We start from the raw sequence: 18,274 nt of genomic DNA, 5'->3' as shown, positions 1-18,274 counted from the left end.
GTCTAATTTTTATTACTCCACAGTCCTCTCAGTGAAAAAAAATAGATTAATTTGAACTAAAAGAGTGCATGCTTATTTGCATAATAGTAGCTCTGGAAAAAAACACCTTAGGACTATCAGGTACAGGATGAAACCAAAAATTAAATTAATATACAAATTTTTTTGCAGTTTTTCAGCATTTTTGTGACTAAGATTCTGACCTACTTTCTAGTATTTTTCTGAAGCTGGTATAACTGTCTAGTAATCTCTAAATTAGAACTGAAATATTTTGTCGTTTCAAATGAACAAATCCTTTTGGAAGAACAGATTCTCCAATACCAGCTAAGTCTCTACAACACTTTTCATAGTTAATTTGTACATCATTGTAATTTAATCCAGTTTCTATATTGTCAACAACATTTAATGGTAGACTCATTACTAGGAAGATACTCTCAGGTCTGTCTGCTTTTTTCCTTTCTTTGTGGATTCTTTTATACCCCTGGTTAGTAGGTACCTCAAAACTTTAAAACCAACAGATATCCTTTAGGGATTTCTACTAAAATGAGGGCTTTACTTGGTAAACACAAGGTAAAGCCCACACAGCTGTACAGGAGGGTTAGAAGGACAAAAAAAAAGTTATGCTAAGTTTCACTAATGAGCTGATATTTATAAATGGCTTCCACTATTCAAATTGTTTTTATCATGTTCTTAAAATACCTATTTAGGCATACTAGCCTCTTATGTTACATTATGCTACAATATGACATAATTTCATTTATTACATGAGTGATAAAATTCAGGCATGTTATTAGGATGTGAGATAAAGAGATAAATTGTCCTATTTATTGAATGCTTAGTGCAATAATTAATATTGAAACAGATCATATGGAAAGATGTTTCAGTAAATACCTATAATTTTTCCAGAAATATGCCTATGTTGAAAATTAAGATGATGTGATGTTTAACCTGTATCTGCATCATTGCAGCTGTTAATCTTTTCCAGGTAAAGTGGCAGTTGAGTGCCCAGTTCTGCAATGCTGTTTTCTTATTATTAAAAACTTAGCTGCAAACACTGTTTTTGTATCTGTTCCTTTCCAGCCTGGGCAAGACTGTCTCTCCACAACCTCTGCTGGGATATCTCTTTGCTATATCGCTCCCTACTGTGAAATTCTACAGTTATTTCTCCCCTTGCATCTGATTCTGCTCCTCTACCTTCCATTTTTGACATCACTTCCTGCTTTCTTCAGCGCCTAGCTGTGAGGATGCTGCATGACCAGTTACCCTGCCATGGCCACCTCCCTGCCTGTGGTGACACCAGAGCTGTGCACGGGAAAGGGATGCTCCAGTACGACCACTATAACGAAAACGAGTGGGCTGAATGAGAAAGAATCATGTTGAAAAGGAATCTAAGAATATCATCCATGCACAAAGACTCATTAAAATACATGAAGGATTTCCCTTGATATACATTCAGACACAGATTGTGTTTACCTCTCTAGGATGTGAAGCTGATTATTCATCATCAGTATCTCATCAGTAACAGAAGTTTCAGCTTCCACCCGCATGCAATGAAAATGATATTATGATCGCATCAGCATTATTTTATTATTATTGTTACATCAAATCATCCTCCCTAGGTACATATAAACACTTTTTTTTTTTTTTTCTTTCACTGAAATAGCTCACTGGGTGGCCTCTTTATAAAATAATGAAGAATAAAGGTGTTCACATAGGTTTATGTCAAAAACTATTAATCCATCCAAGGAATAGAATGAAACAACATCTCTCTACACCTGTAATAAAATCTGCATGACTGTTTTGATAGCACTAAGTCCCTAATCAAATAAAAGGGAGTCAGCATCATTAAACAGAGACATCCTGAGAGGCAGTGATAGAACATATTCACCCTTTGTTCAGCCCTCGCAGATACCTAGAAACAGAACTTTACACAATATTAAACACAAGTTCAGACTGTCCAATATTAAACTTACAAAGATCTATAAGACTAAGGAACACCTTCTAACACATGACAAAGATCAACACATTTGTGGAATTTAACACAGTGAATGAATCCTTTCCATACTAATGACAATGGGAACTTCATACAAAAAACCTGCAGCTATAGAAAGTCACCAAGGTCTCTGTCTAAGCCATTCCTTTACATTGACCCAGGATCTCCAAGGCCTAGACGACACAAGTAAGAGCGATAGAGTTGTGATGGTACAAGCCTAAAAACGAGGGAGAATTTTGGGACAGGGGATTCTGAGGCTTAAAAATGCTTCTGAGAAGTTCATTAAGGAACTGAAATTCATAAATTTCTTGAGTCCACTGATAACAGAAATTCAGACTGGTACTCCTGTCCCAAAGAGCACACTTGTCTCTGTTGATAAGCCTCAAAGCAGAGAACGCAACCACTCCCTATCCTGAACTGTCTCACCAATTAACATAATTGAGCTTCACTTTCAAGGCACTGTTCTGAGTTAAATTAGCTTTGCTGCTGCATCTATCTTCAGGGATGTTTCTCCAGCTCTGACAATCTCCAGTGACGCAGCGTCTTTAACCGCTGTCTGTAAACCATTTCTGTGTCTTTCACAACCCTGGGTTAGAAGCCTTTCTTCCTAATATTCAGTCAAAATATTTTTTCTTGAAAATTATTCACCCTATTGTATCATAGTCTATTTTTATAAAAGCCCTTTTTATGTCTGACAGCTGTCCTGCAACTTTCCCAAGACGTGACAGCCCTTGGAATGTGCATTCAACACATGAAACACCTTCAGCCGACTAATACCCGTATATTGTTCCTTTCCATGCATGTATATGCATGAATTCAAGTGCACACATACAGCCTAGAGACTCAAAATGAAAGAAATCTTGTTTTATGAAGCACATTCTTGTGTTCAGACTTAGAACAATATTTCATTGCTGACATTCCAGGTAATTTGAAGAGCTCAAATATGAACAAGTCTAATGATACAATCCATGACACTGGGGAAAGCAAAAATCATTAAATACTCAGTGCTGTCACTTAGAAGCTGCCACCACAAAATACACAAAAGCATACCTGAGAAAAAATTTCCATTTGGACAGGAACATCAACTGGATGATCTACTGTCAATTTTTTTTTTGCATAACATCTGTGATTTTTTTAATTACAGGTTTATATCCAAATGCAAATTCATTATTACACCAGCTGTCATTCTAATAATAAAAACAAATAAATAAAGGTGAGGGTTTTAAACTGTAACACCAAAACTGTAGACTTGAAAATGTTATCCATCTCTCAAATAAAAACTTTTCCCATCTACAGCTATTTAGATTTTCTGGGAATGACAGTTATTGGTATGTGAGTAAAGCTAAAAAAAAAAAAAAACAAAATGAGGAGTAGTTTGTTTTGCTTGATCGAAAGGACTTTTTGCTGCTCATTTATCTGAATCCTGAGTGTATATATGATAACATATCGCCCAATGCCATAAATAAGATCCATTGGATATAAAAACAGAATTACACTTTCAGTCCAATTTTTAAATTGCTAAAGCCATTTATTCCATTCTTTGTTTCCTTCCTTAATCAGCTTCTAGTCCATGAATGTCCATTAAGTCCTGCCCTATGATTACTCTTAGTTTCCTTAATAGCCTCTTCAGCTTTTTAAAACCCAAAATAAATTATACTTCTCACTTCTCAGTTATCTGTTATTTTGCCGACACCCTGAAGGAAAGAAAATTTCCCTTTTGATAGTGCTGTGATTTGCCCTTATATTATCACGGTCATTATTCCCCTATAGTTATTTTTCAGCTAATTTACTAAATACTGAAGTAAGGCCCATTGGTTTATAACTCCTGAGCTCAAACATAGCAGGTATTTTAAAGTAGAGAAAACATAGTTCTCCCTCTGGTTGTCCAGATTTTAACAATAAGGTAGTTCAGGAAACTCACGCTTTAGATACTGGAGAAAGAGTTGCCACCATTTCCAGGAATATACATTAATAATGCCGCCAGTCATCTTTTGTAGTTTTAATCTACTGAACCCATTGGTGTGTCAAGAACACAGAGCATAGGCAGTAGGGCTGTAAACCTAGGAATAAATGTGATTATTACAAAATTATTATCTGCATCCTTAATCAATAGTTCAAATGTTAAATAATGCATATCGAGCATTGAAACATGGTGTTTACTGCTAGTGGAATATAATTATATTTTGTATACATGAAAGCAATTTCATTTGTTTGTATCAAGAGAGACACTTAGGTAATAGTCAAAATAATAATAATGTGCACAATGATCCAGACAGGATTTAAATGTTTTTAACAACTCTGTATTAATTAACACATCATTTTATTATTTTAACATACTATTTGCATTCAGTATTTTAAAAGAAAATCGGGAGTGATCTCAAGCAGAAGTGAGAGACAGTTTGATTAAAGACATGTTACTTCACTCTTCCCCTGAAGTAAATCTGTTGATTTCAATGGGATTAGATAAACCAAATATGTGATAAATTAAGTGTATCTCTCTCCCATCCTCTAGGCACAGGATTTAAACTCATCGTGACCTAAGAATGTGTCTTTACATGAAGAACTTACTGCACATGCTTGCCTCTGCACAGAAATCTGACATGTTTTGCTGCCTTTCTGGTTATTTTATATAAGCATTACTCTTTGTAGGGTTTGGGTACATCTCAGACAAGGAAATCAAACACCAAGGGATCTACCTTTCACTCCTTGCCCTCGTGGAAGTCCACTGTGGTTCTGAGCCTCCGACCTTCTGCCACAAAGAGGCAAAATGAAAAACAAAACTCATGGGTGGCTGACGTGGAATAAGACTATGTTTGCTATTTTTTTCTACGTTCTTCCTGTAGATTTTGTTATTAAAGTATACACAGAGAATTAAAATGTCCTGTGTTCATATAAATGTGAAAAAAGAATACACTGCTGACCTCTCCTCCTTTCCCTTTCCCCCCAGGGGTGTGTTACCTGTCCCGCTCCCGCTCCCCAGCCTCGTGCAAGTGCTGCGGGGCCGGCACAGCTTCCTGACCCTCTTCCCATCGCTGCAGCCCAGAGGAAAACCAAAGAATCAAACCAGCCACTACCATTGAAGAATTTGGATAATAGAGTTCTATAGTGACTAAGTGATCAGTTGTGACGTGCAATGCAAATCTGGTGTTAAAAATATCGTTTTCCTGCAAAGTTAATTATGAATCATTAGAAAGACTGAAATAAAATCTCCTGTCACTTTCCTTTCAGCTTTTCTGAGCAAATATGGAAAATAGAAATCACTTTCGAGAACTGTTACAATGTAGCAGACACTTGGTAAGTTTTTTTTTTTGTTTTTTTTTTTTGTTTTTTTTTTTTGTTTGTTTTTTTTTTTTTCCTTAACTAATCTAGTGTCTCTAAATCATATGATTTTGTTGTTGCATCTGGAATTACTACAAGCTAACAGATGTAAATTACTTTAGTATCTAGAAATATCTTCTGCTGAAGTGTATTAAAACTAACAGGTACATGAACAGACACACAGTTCATGAGTCTGATGAAAATTTGATACTTACATTGAAAAAGTACTAATTGGTTACAACAAACCAAAAAGAAACAAAAAAGTAAAATATTTCTCCCCAGAAAGTAGCTCTTGGTAAATTTAAATTCAACTGCTTTCTTGGGCTGTAGGAGGAAATTATCAATATTGCTGAAGCCACAGAAAACTCCCCCTTTTTTTTTTTTACATCTTCTGAAATCCAGAAAGAGCTATTGCTTTCTTTTTCTCTCTTTCTTTTAAGTTGCTCAAAGAAGAATGATGTTTCAACAACACCAGAGATTGGCATATTGGTGGATTTTTTTAAAGAAAAGCACAAGAAGATAGAAATAGAAAAGTACACTTCGCTCTATTTTCTTAGTATTGTACCTTGACCCAGATCTCTGAGAAATCTTTTTCTGCCCTCAAATGTACCCCCTATTGCTTGAACACTTAAGCTAAATTTTGCTCTGGATGGAGAAGAGGCAATTGAGAGAAAGGACAAGGGGAAGAAAAAAGGGGGAAGAAAAGTCAAAAGTATTTAAACTTCCAGGATCATACTAAAGGCAGAAATGGTAAATTGATACATGTCTCTATATACAGGGTGACATCAGTAACCTGTGAAATTCTCAGCCACAAATATCACAGAGACTGAGACTTAAGGAATTCAAAGGATTAGAGACAGATAAATAATTCATGAGTATATCCACAAGCACAGGTGAAAGAACATAGTAACAAGGAGATATAGTCCACCAAAAACCATCAGTCTGAGCCCTTCCCCCATGAGCATGGGCAGGGGACACCTTTCACTAGAGCAGGTTGCTCAAGCCACATCCAACCGGGCCTTGAACCCTTCTGGGGCATGTTTGCAAACAATCACATTCACAGTCTATAGAGGAAAGCAGGCAGGAGGTGCTGAGCAAGCTGAAACACATTTTAACTCTGCATTTCCAAACCCTGCTGTACTTCAGCAGCACCATGTCAGGACTCAGGGTCTGCTCTAGAATCAGCTCCCATGCAAAATCCCCCCAACGTCACAACTTTTAGAGTGAGGAAGATGTCATGTAGCCAACTGCCACAGCTCGTGGAGGTGTTGCTCCACAGCTTCCAAAAGTTTGTCTTGGGGTGAGGCAGCTCCCTGATATTTGGAGATTTTTCACTCTGCACGGCAGAGCACTCTTTGATACTCCCGCAGCTGTAAGGCTCATGTGGGGATTGGCAAAGGCAGGAAACCTCTTCGCTGCTTCTCCTTCCAGCATTATGAATGCACACCAAGACTTAAAACACGGCGTTCCAAAAATATAACCTGTACCCCTCTCAAGCGCTGCAATTAGCATAACTTGTTGACTGATTTCCCTTACCACGTACCTAAAGCAGTGTTACTCTATTAAACGTGCTTCAGTAAGTACTTGTCTCATTCCGAGGATAAAATATCATTTTAACAACCTCAGCAATAAACACAATACCTGCAAAAACCCCACATGATCTGGAAAGCAGCACAAGATGAAGAGGATGCTGCACACTCCTCAGAACGCACAACCTCTACCAAAAGCACAGAGAGGTCAGGGAAGGGGGTGCCTGACCCTACCAGACTTCCATGGGAAAGACTAAAATAAAATGGCTCAGCTGAGCATGATTAAACCCTCTGACAGACCCCGGGAGCCAAGAGGCTGCTGTCACTCTGCACTCCCAGTGACTGAAGGGACGGCTGATTAGATGAGCTTGGAAGAAAGCTTCAGCTCCTGAGATCTAAATAAAATTGTCACTCACCTGGGTTCCCCTTTCCCTCATCCCGCTGCCCCTGGCAGCTGCGCTTCCCTCCCGAATGGCTCAAACCCTTCGGCAACCTGCAGAGGCCCTTTGGGGAAGTACCAAGGATACAGGACTTTGAGAGTAGTGATTTTATTTAATGCTTGGCTCTATTAATTTAATACTTCTCACACTGGGCTCTGTTATGCTACAGTGTTCCTCTGTTTTATTTAAACATTTATTTTTTACCTCCTTGTGGGCTTGTTTCCCCATTCTGTTTTTACTTTGGTGCAATTCTTTTGATTTTAGAAGGACTGTTGCAACATAATGCAAAATCATGATCAACTCATGGTTTATTTATATTGAAAAAATAATATGGGTAATTTTTTTAAGAATGTTGTAGGTTTTTTTTAAGTATTTTGACCGGAAAAAAAAAATACTTATTTTTTCTAGTGCAGGCCTCCAGATTGCACCAGTAAAACATCTCAGCATGAATGTAATGTAGATGCAATTTCTGTGAGGTGTTACAGTAAGCCAGGAGTTAACATGTGCTGACAATAAAGCTGATTTTCTTTACAGACACATATAAGGTGTTCTGGATTTCCATAATTTCTCTGTCAAGTTCAAGCACAACACAAGGATAAGTAAAATTGTGCCTTCCTTTCCCAACGTCAGTTCACATTTACTAATTGATAAAAACTAGTTTACCTTTATTTCAGTGGAAATTACCTGCCTCAAAAACTAACCTTAGTATCATCTAAAAGCTGCTGTAACTCCAGCAAAATTAAGATAACTTTTTACACACTGCTGCTGTTTTTTTTTCTTTTGTTTTTCTTGGTATGGTGGTCAAGTGCATTTTTAGTTAAAAAAAGAAAACTCAAATCTTAGCTGCCATGCTAACCACTGGGCATACAAGTGTGGCCTGAAATAACAAACAGTTTTTTACTGAAATTTCATTTTATCACGTTGTAACACCTACTTGTTCTCTTGAGTAAATTACCTGCAGAGATTGCATTAAAGAATTTCTGGGCACTGTATTGAAAAATAATAATGGAAATTTCATAGTGATTTCACAGTATTAACCATGCACCACACAAGAAAATTATCACAGCAAAATCCAATTTGTTAACTTTTCCAACACGGAATCTTACTTCTCTTTGGTTTGCAATTAGTTATTAAAAAAGTTTAATCAAAGTCTCAGTATCGTCTTCCTCTTTAAATGCAACACGGTCAGAATAAGATGTAACCAACAATTAAGTAAATTGGACTTGACTGAGTACATGGGAAATTGAGAATAATTCAAAAACATTACCCATTAACAACTTCTATATTCATATAGTACCTTAGTTACTTTTAGAAGAGACAATATTTAAATATGTGATTAAAAAATAAAAGCATTCTCAAGTCTATCAGAATGATAAATTCTTTTGCCTGTACGTAGAGAGGGCTGCACTAGGATTTTAAGGGAAACTGTAGTTTAAATAAGTGGAGATTGACCTGAAAGAGCGAAACATAAATAGAAAAGCATTACAAAACTACAGTATGAAAGAATGATGCAGAATCTTTTCAAAAGAAGAAAAAGCATGAAAAGAATGGAGGAAAAAAAAAAAAAAAAAAGAAAAGAAAAGAAAAAAAAAAAAGATTAGAAAGAGAAATCCCTACAGCAACAGGGAAATTAAAGACAAAATTCTGCCTTTCAGACTCCAGAAGACTCCAGTAGGACTGAAAAGAACATTGCAAATAAAAATTATGTAGAAAATGATAAGGCAATGTTTGGCTGGATTGCAGTTCTAACTTTTCTTTGCAAAAATGGAATCTGGTTTAGCAGCCAGATAACAGTGCTCACAAGTGCTGTTCAATCAATTCAAACTGTTCTGCATGTAGAGGAGTTAAAAATTGAGGTATGTCTTTGAAATATGTAAAACTTTTGTCAGAAGGGATCAGAGTCTGAAAACAGTCACTGACTTAGGTGTTCTGTTAGAAAAGGATGTCAATAGCTGTCTGAACTACTGACTCTCAAATGAAGGAACCCAATATTCAGAAGGTAAAAGTGGGATCTGGAATGCTCTCCTGAAGATGGGACACTGTCACATGTCCTGAAAACTCACCAAGTCTAACACTTAGACAATGTTTTCTCCAGAAGGAAAGAAAAAAAGTAGAGGTGGAAGAGCTGTAATTTCTTCTACTTTTCATCCTTTATTTTATACTTTAGGCAAGTGGTTGGACCAGGCACTAAGGAAATAGAAGGCTCAGATTCCAAGACTTCCCTGACCACAGGAGGTTTAAATGTTTACCCCCAATATCCCAAAGTCTCCGTGGCCACCAAATCCCATCCCCATGCCCCTAAGCACAAAATGTTTCTGACCTGAGTTTGATGGTGCTTTCTAAGATGCTTCAGTGGGAGGATGCCCTCCACCCAACACAGACTTCAAACTGGTGATCACAGCTCCCTGGAAAAAATGAACCGTGCCCACCCTCAGCTTGGCAGACTGTTCAATCACTGTGCTTTTAGAAAAAGTTGTGCACAATGACCTACAGTTTCTACAGTCGCAGTGATTGGAAGGAAAGCTGCTATAACTGCAGGAAAGTTGGTCCTGATGGCTTTGATCATTGAATGACTTCCAATGACACTAGAGAATGAAAGAACGTCTTGTTTCTGGTTGAGGTCCATGCAGGCATATGTGACAAGTTGTGTACATCACAGTAGCCTGGGCATGTACAAAAGTATAATTCCAGGTCCCCACAGAACTTGAAAACCACAGGGAAATACCCAGTTTTGGTATACAAATGGTAACTGATGCATTTTGGGGCTAGTAATTTTTAACTTCAATACTTCAGTTCCATCTTAGCTCTGCTTTAGGTATCAGGTCTTTGTATTGACTGGAAATATATTGGATTGTGTTTCATAGAATATCTACTCAATCATTGAGGAATGGCATTCTGTGGATAAAAACCAGAAATGTTTAATTAACATCTCCACAAAGAGAAAAAATGTTTTGCGTGTTCTCCATTTTGCTGTAATGGTTGGTGGATGTGGCAGCTACTCTTACATTTAGAGCTGCCAACTTTGATGTATATTTGCTCAATATGTATGAAACCAGACTGATCATTATGGAGTTCTGCTATTTCAGTCAAATTCATCCCCATTTTCTCTTTGATTTCTCCTCTTTCTCCAGTATATTAGTTTTCAGCTGAATGAGTCTGAGTTGTCATTTGGCATTTCAATGCTACATCTTTGATTCATGTGATAAAACAGCAAGTGCAGCAGACAACATCAAGAACTGTCTGTGGAAATGCTGATTTACTATTTCATTGTTTTTTTTCTCAAAAATATACTGAAATAATGAATCTATGACACAGAAAGAAATCCTGGACTAAATTTTCAAAAAATTAGAGAATGGTTTACAATATAGTTAATGAACTTTCATCTTCAAGTACACAGACACGTAGTATGTCTTTAAATAGGGTTCATATCCAAGCCACTGTTGTCCAGAGTCTAAAACAATATGATATTGTGGCTGTAGTTCACCCTCTCTCATTCCCCGGATAAATAATTTGCTAGAAACTGACTAAATTCCCGGATAACCATCTGCAGTTAAAACTATGAACTAAATTATGGGCACTCTGTGAAGTTATAAAAATAATAAATTAACTATAACATATAAGATAAACACCAATTGTCTATTTTAACATTAAAAAATATTTATATTATTTACCCTTGGTGCCTAAGAGTTGCTAGACTATATTTAAGCTTCTACATACCAAAGATTCAGCAACAGTAATACAACAGTGAATTGTGCTGTTGCACAAAGTTGCACCTCATGGTCACTTTACTATTTTACCACTTTATTCTAAAAGTAAAATTAATGTGGCATTAGATACACACCAAATACATGAAAAATTAAGTGGACAGAATAGATTTCATTAACAAATGCTAATGCAGTCTGAAATTACTTAAATAGGTAAGTTCATAAATGCATCATTTTAACCGATACTGCAAGGTCAAGGATAGAAACAGAGGACCAGGAGCCCATGATTTTGTTTTTGTTGCTTATTGTGATTTTGATGCTGACATTCTTCTGATTTTTATGACACTGACTATTCTTTTGTTTCATGTGGAAAACACAGGTAGGATTTGATCGTCAGGATTATCCTGAAAAGTGAATACTCACTTAAAGAAGAAAGCTATTATTATAGCTCGCTCGGTCAGCTGAGTTCACCATGTGGGAGGATACCAAGTCAAGGCAATAGCAAACACTGCAAGAAGGGAGGGAGAGTCCACAGTGTGTTGTGCAAGATTGAGTGCATCTGTTCTAAACAACAACAACAATAAAATGGGAGAATAAAATGTTACACTGGCTTACCTCAAAACGTGGTCAACAGAACAATACTGAGAGCTTTATTCCAAAAATATCCAATACCCACTTTGATTTGGAATTGCAAGCAAGCATTTTTACATTTCTAGATTAAAAATAACTACTGAAATGTCAGAGCTTGTGGTAGGACATAAAATCCAAATTTCACTCTGATGGTCATTTGCAGAGAAAGGTTAATTGTTGATGGGTATAAGAACTCACACTGGTGCTGACAGCAATACCTTTATACGCATATCTAATGTCTTGCAATTGAAGTCCATAAAAAATGAGACAGATTCTTTATTAGCTAGGAGAGACTAGTCTTTTTTTAAGTCTTCTTAAATTGCTGTAAAAGAACCTACACAAACGTTTGCTCATAATATGTTGCACATAGGGGATCATGCATTTACACAGCATAAGGACTGGTCACTGGAGCACAAGATGATTTCCTTCTTTTTTAGTTCATGCTCTACAGTAATGTGTTTTCATTTTAATAAAACAGTGTGTGTCCCTGAGCTATGATTTGTATGTGAATTTTCCAAGGTAAACTTTCCTATTTGAAGAGAATCACTTAATAGCTCTCTCCATTTTACTACGCATTACCTTCTCTGTGTTTACCATTGCTTTCTCCTCTGCTGCATGATATAAGCAGTGGAAAAAAAAACAAGCAAAAAGTATCCTCGTAAAAAAAAAGATTGCCAAGGGATATCAAATGCACTTTGAAAGCTGTTATCTCCTAAATATGGATACTCACTCAAGTGACTTTGGGACTCAAGAATTTACGTAGCCAAAATCTGGCTCAACGCATGCATTAAAAACCAAGTTATAACCACTTGGAAAGGCTATAAAGTTTGCTTTTTTGAAGTTTAACAGTCATCAATATTGAGTCAGTGCACCACTGCAGAGACAGGGATAGGAAATCAGCAAGTGGCATGAGCAGCAAATGGGTGAGGCAAACAAAATGTGTATTGGTAGGTGTGGGGAGCTCAGACTTTGATGCACTCGCGTTTGAGGCATTTTATTTGTCTGCCGGTTTATTTGACTGTCTCTATTTTGCGGGGTTTGAATACCTGAATGAAGCAGAGCTGACAGGCTATTTTGGTAGGATGCTGGGGTTGTTACCACCACTAAGAATTGCAGCATTATCACTGCTGAGTCTTTGATCAACTTGTTGCCTAAACTTTGAGTGATTTGTCATTTCTTTCTAGCATGGAGATGGAGTGAATCTTAGAGAGAGTTAGCAGCTTGTCAAAACTGTGACTAATGAACAAAGGAGTCTGAAAAATGACTGAAAGAGGTGCTTTTTCTTGGCAGCTTTGCTCCACGCCGGGTGATGGCAGCGGCTGTGAGCTGTGGATGTGTCATGTTTTACTCACTTCCTTTCTTTGCGGTGTAAAAATGAACAAGGACAGACCTGGAGCAAGGCAACCAAGTGAGTTACTCAGGTTTGGGAGGCACTGCAAAATCATTTTGAGGGGCCAGTAGCACCACCTCTGTCAGGAAATACTCAAGGATCAGCATGAGAGGAAAAATGAACGCAAGGCAATTCCACGGCCATTTTATGTTCAATCAGTTCCAGGTCATCTGGTGAGCATCAAGCCCAACCTGTGAGGATCTATTTGCGAGGAAAGAAAGAAGAGGGTTCCAGGACATGGCTGAGGAGGGCCAAAAGGCACAGTAGAGAGATGCTTACATACAGTTGGGCAGGAATGCCTGTGGGATGCCATAATGTAAATGACAATAGCCCTCAAATGAAGACATGACAGCAGCAGGATGGTGTGCTATTGTTCCAGAACTAAAAAGATTTCTTAGCATAAATTGCTGTAGATTACTTTAGAGTAACTCTATAACAGTAAAAGATGAATATTTAAATGACTTCTGTGGCAATATCTCAACTCTCACAAACAAAGAAAAGCAGAAGGCTAATGATTAGAACATGAAGTAGTGTCTAGGTGAGTAAGTGGATGGTTTTGCTTTCAAGGCTATCAGTCCATCATTGCCAAACTGATATGGTATAATAAGGATTAATTCAGACTGAAAAACTTCCTAGAAGACACACTGTGTAGAGATGTACAGAACCAATACAAAGTTTGTTACAGAGAATGGTTCGAACAAGGAATGAATGAATAAGCCCATTACACAGAAAATCACAATAAATAAATAGAAATAAAATTAAGCAAATACTATAGAGCACTTCAGTTGCACATATTCCAGTGCTAGGATCTTAGGTGATATGATCCATTATTTTTCACCTCAATTAGTATTTTTGACCCATTTGGTTTTAGTAAATGCCGCTGAAAAGTCTTCATGGGAATAGTGAAGATCACTGACTCAAATTTATAAATTTATAAATTAGGAAGGACCAGTGAGCGAAAAGGAAGAAGGAAATAGGATCTTGTAACTCCTCACAGTTCTTAAGAAAATGCCCCACTTAAGGAGCAATGTGCCAACACACAAGAAGTGTACTTCGTAGCTGCTGTTCCTTAGGACACCAAATCACTTAACAAGAAAGCCATAACCACCAATTTATAAACTAATAGAAATCTTTTGCTCTTTAACAGTACCAGAAATCCAGACTTCATTAAATTAAGTAATATCTGCTTACAGAGTCAAAATATTGCTGTAATACAAAAGAGACACACAAAAAATTGTAGACTGGAAAGAAGAAGTCATTCATCACAGCGTGTTGATATGCAGAGTTGAGCAGAGAGATGAACAAGTAGGTTCCGGGACTGGAAGTCTGGATGCCCAACTTCCTGAAATACCATATAACAGATCTGGATTATATACCGCAAAGCGTAAGAGCTGGTTCAGGAGTTTTCTTACAGTTTAGCATTTAAAATGCTTCTGCCCATTATGAATGTGCATTATGAATGAAGCCTCAACCAGTAGGCTATGCTCATGTTTGACTTTTTTAGACTGAAGTTGCAAGTGTTTCCAATAATAAAGAAAATAGGCAACATCATTAGAAAAATACAACCAAAACTAAACAAAATAATGTGGAAAAAAACTTGGGCAACAAAAGAATCTATATAGCATACATGACTGTGAGAAGAAATTGTTAACCAATGTAGTGAATTTGAAGCAGAAGCTGGAAAATGTGGAAAACTGAGAGGGAAGGATCATAGGGTTAAGCCTCTGACTATCTGCTTTAAAAAAACATTATAGTTAAAACTACAACATCCTTCCCAAAGTTCAGAAAACTCTGTAATGCATGTCAGAGATGTAGGGAATTCCAACAATGGCATTTCTCCATTACTAGACAAAAAGCGTAGCAAAATTAACACCAATAAATTCACTGTATAGTAGCTTACCTGTTATTTTGCTAAAAGCCAAGTGATTTACTCTGTTCATGACTCACTCTCTTTTCAAAAATAATCTGAAGATGCCAAGCAGCAGCTATTAAATATAGGCATCATAAAATGAGGAAGGCCAAAATATGCTCCTTCTGTAGGCTTCAAACAAGTCTTATTTATTATCATTGACTTTTAATGCCTATTCAAAACCTAACAAATTTCTGCATTAGTAAAAGAAACGTAATGTTTTGTCAACATATAAAGGAAATAAACAGAATGACAAAGTAATTATATAATTATCAGTTTGACAATAATTCCAGGCCAAGTAAGGGAATGACTGATGCAGAGCTCATTAAGCACAGAACTAAAAAAAGTGCAATTAATGCCAATCAAACTCAAGTTTATAAAGACTAGATCATTGCCCAGCTAACGAGATGCCTCTTTGTAAGATTATAGGTTAAATAATGAAAGGTTAAAGCATAAGAAACATTTATTTTGGATCCTGGTGCTTCATTTAAAAAAGTAAAGTTAGGAATGAATACAGTAAACAACAGAACGAGCTTGATTAACTCCCAAGACTAATAACGGTGAACAGCCAGTCAGGATGTGATTTCCCAGGGTGTGTGTCCGAGAGGCTCTTTGTGGGTCATCACCACACACAAGGCAGTTTGAACCAACACTCTGTGCAATGCAACAGGAGCAGAAAGTGAATGCGTGCAGCACAGTTCTTGTGACTAAGTTGTTGAGTGGTAATGTATTAAGCCACTATAAATTGATCATTTACAATGTTTACCCATATTCATTTGCTCTCTATTCCTCATCTCTCCTTCCTTTTCTAAGTTCCCTATAGTTTATCTCCTACACCTGTCCTAGTTTGAGTGATGCATATACGTGTTTATCAGTCATGTTCACCTGATAAAGTCTTCCAATTTGCTCATTTTTAAATTGTTCATCCTTCAATGTATAACACTTCACTTCATCCTCTTAGGTTTTAAACAGTGTCTACTATTTATTTGTCAAATGTCATTCAAGAACTTCTTTGTGATATTGCCACCCTCCTCTTTTTACGATATATCCCATTTTTTCAACCAATTCCATTAGCATGCTCCCATTTTTCTCCAGAGGACTAGAGAAAACATCAAATCAGATCAGTTCTTAGATTGATTCTTCAGAAATTCCATATCTGAGTCTCGGAGTTCCTTGCAGTGCAAATCAAAACAAACTTAAAAGCCTAACTGAAACTACATGGTGAACAAGATTGAAAATGTATTATTCAGGCCAGCAGAAAGAAATAAGATTCAGTTTTTGGACACTGGTATAGAAAAATATACTTAAACCTAGAGATATTTTCAAAACAGTGACTAGAATTAATCATGATGCTCTAGTGGTTATTTAAAGCTGAAAATACTCTAATCCAGGAAACATTTTCTAAATAGCATGAGTTAACTTAAACCAGTAAATTAAGCCATAGCTGTTGGATGACACCTTAACAATAGTTTTTTTCATGTTTTATGATCTATATAGAGTCCCAACTTGTTTGAAGACAGAGGCAGAATTCCTAATGGACTGAGAATATACCTGCTTCCCCTATGTATACAGATTTTAAACAAGGACATCCACATACAAGCTTCTTAGAATTCCCAACTACCTTTTTTTTTGACTCTATATCTTCTATATAGAGTTATCGAGAGCTCAGAGCAGATTTTTAATTTTATGTTTGCCCTCTAATATTTCTTTTGATGCTGTATTAAGTGATCTAAAGATGTTAATCATATATTGCTTCACACTTACGGTATTTTGGATTAAGCAGGCACGCCACCAATCCTTTTTCTTTTCTTTTTTTTTTTTTTTTTTTTTTCCATAAAAGCTCATTTGATAAATTTGGGTAGAAGCTGGCAAATCATTTATAGGACTGATTTTCAGAAAGGTTATGACTTCATTTCATTTAGAGTCATACATGAACACCACCTTTGATAATTAGACCTTAGAATTTCTACAGAACACATAACTGTCCAGTAAAATCAGTAACATCCATAAATATGAACTTGAAGAAGTGTGAAATTGTATGTAATATCTCACATCCATCACCATTTTACTATGCTTGCAGTTTCACGATACAGAGTAATATTTTTTGAGAAGTAATGGTTTGTTCTGGACAAGAAATTTCATTAGCATACTTAACTATTAGGTGCTATTGATGTATCAGTCAGCATGTTTTTCCAAAGAAGGGGCCACTCTTTGGCATGAAATATGAAGCAGAGACATAACAGAGAAAAATGGTTCAAACACTGGGAAGTTTGGATAAAATAAGATTTGGCAGATCTATACCACTTTTACTTTTAAGATGCTGAAAACTTATTCTAGACAGAGCCAGGTATTAAAGATAACTTGCAGGCAGCAAAGAGCCAACTGCCAGAAACAAATGAGACACATGTATTTTATAAAGAAGTTTTTGTGATACTTCACACTTATTTTTTTACTGAACTTTAAAATAGGATAAAAGAGGTCATGGATACAGGTAGGCAATCCAGTGCAGTTGTCGTGAAGACTTCAGTAGAAGACAGAATCCTTCTCACTTTCTCTTTATTATGAAATAAAAATAGAGCTATGAATCATCACAGCATAGACAAATCATCCGAGGCATCTTAAAACAGCCGCTTGACTGACTGCTGTAATATCACCTGTCATTCAATAAAAAGAACTGCAGTACTTGCTTACAAGTTGATAGAAATGTGCCCAAAGCCAAATGGAAACCCTTCACTTCATTAAAATAACATGATTTTAGAAGTTTCTTAATTAAAGTATTTGAAGTCCCACCTCAGATGCAGTGACTTTTGTGAGTCAGGTGCGTACTGACACTAAAGACAAGATCAGGTCAAATGGACAGAGTTTATATCAAAAATGACTGCAAATGCATCAGGGATGGGGCTGCAAATCAGACACAGCATCTGCAAGGGTCCTGGGTCACCCGAGAAACACTTCATTCAGAACCGCTGCCAAGTTTAAAAAGTTTAGGTTGGAAACAAAATGGAAAAGCACAGGTTTATTGACAATGCGTGCTTCCCAGACTTTCCATCTCATAAAGCCGACACAGATAAAGCACGCCAGCCACCACATCACAACCAATCTGGAGGCCCACTCTGAATTTCAGATTCTACCACTGCCCCAGAAGAAACAGCATCACATATAAAGCCCTTCCCTCAAATGATTTCCACCCTCTGAAAAAACACAAATTCTAAGACTTGATATTCCTATGTCAGTGTATTCACTTTTTCCCTATGGCCAGTGTCTTCATTTCTGCAAAGACTTCTATCTGTGAAAACAAATACAGCCTCTACCAGAGAACAGAATTTTAGATCATGTCAGTACCCTTCTCCCTCGCTTTAGAAAG

This window comes from Tyto alba, unplaced genomic scaffold (assembly GCF_018691265.1).
Source record: "Tyto alba isolate M040663 unplaced genomic scaffold, T.alba_DEE_v4.0 Super-Scaffold_10, whole genome shotgun sequence".
Lineage (NCBI taxonomy): Eukaryota > Metazoa > Chordata > Aves > Strigiformes > Tytonidae > Tyto > Tyto alba.
Note: the sequence above shows the minus strand (reverse complement) of the source record.